Genomic DNA, 1,604 nt, shown 5'->3' with positions numbered 1-1,604 from the left:
GGTGTAACCAGCGCGAGCAGGCAGCGCGAACCGCTGTGCCTCGGCCGCCGAAATCCTCTCCGAGTTCTTTGGCATAGGGGAACCCCAACCCTAAATTTTCTTCGCCTGCGGCGGGCCATCACTTGGATTCGCTGCTTTCGGATTCATTAGCTCTTTCGCACGCCTTTATCCGTCACTCCCCCGAAGATTGGAGGTGTTGATTTATGCACAAATCTATGTGTTGCGAGCGCTAGATGGCGAAATTTTCTTCGCCTCCGGCGGGGCCGCTCGCCGCGGGGCTAGAGGGACTTTTGTCGATGTCGGCTAGAAGTGCTGCACCTTTTTGAGAATTTCACCCCTTGTCGAACAAATTCTTTTTCGGCTCCCGCCCGGGCCGCACCTGTGTTAGTGCCAGTGCGCGCCAGTCCCGGGCGCGGATTTTTTGAGAATAAATTCTTGAAGAAATTCTTTGTCAGTCTGCGCACCGTCCCTTACTTTTTGTTCTCTGGCCATGAAAGAAAGAAAGAAAGAAAACACACAACCCAAGGGAGGGATGGGAGGACGGCATCTCTGGCCATGAAATCAGAGGGTAAAACAGGGCGGAATTCTATAAATAAATAAATACAACGGACATCCCAAGCTAGGGCTGGGTCGAGGACAGACACGTCCCCACCTTTGCAGGATTTTGCAAAAGCGAGGGGGGAGGGCGCATCGCCGCGCGGAGAGGGCTGGGCACAGGGCACAGGGGATCTCTCTCGCATAGGATATGCACTCGGCGGCACGAGGGCAAGGCTGGGCGTCCTATGTTTGTGCTCCCCCCCCCCGCCGCCATCGCCGCCTCGAACTGCTCCCTCTTGCCGAGCGCGCCGCATACCCTGCGGAATTGTAAAATTCTTTTCACTGTCGGCGAACTGTGCGATGGTCGCAATCTTACTTCTGAGAGAGAGAGCCACTCCCTTCTGAGTCCCGTGCGCACGACGCAAAGCCACTATTATCGACGGCTGCTTGCTACCGTTTCAGAGAAGGCGACAATTTGATCCATGCTCCGAGTGGCCACGCGGACGTCGCCGGCTCCGGCCACGCTGCTTGCGCGATTGAACCTTCCGCGGCGGGGAAGGGTGGATGCCCTGCTGGACACGCTGCACAAGGTGCAGCCCGGCCTTGACAGGCTGCGTCGCAGCTTTGACGACCACATAGTCGGCCACTCGGACATCAAGGAGGCGTTCCTCCTCGCGCTGCTCGCCCGCGAACACCTCTACATCGAGGGTCCTCCCGGCGTGGCCAAGACGATGCTTTCCGAGATTGTGTCCAAGGCGACAGACTTGCGCCCCTTCATCTACCAGTGCCACCGAGACACGCGGCTCAACGAGCTCGTGGGCGAGAGCGTCATCGTGCGCTCCACCGACGCCGGCGGGCGCGAGACGATCCGGCAGGACGTCGTCCCGGGCGGGGTGCTCGCCTGCGAGCTGGCGGTCCTCGACGACATCTCCCGCGCGCCGGGCGAGGCGCTCAACGTGCTGCTCCGCGTGCTCAACGAGCGCCGCTGGGGCGGCGGCCCCAAGCTCCCGCTCCAGACCGCCATCGCGACGGGCAACCCGGTGGCGGACGACGGCTTCTACGGCGAC

This window comes from Emiliania huxleyi (assembly GCF_000372725.1).
Source record: "Emiliania huxleyi CCMP1516 chromosome Unknown EMIHUscaffold_151, whole genome shotgun sequence".
NCBI lineage: Eukaryota > Haptophyta > Isochrysidales > Noelaerhabdaceae > Emiliania > Emiliania huxleyi.
Note: the sequence above shows the minus strand (reverse complement) of the source record.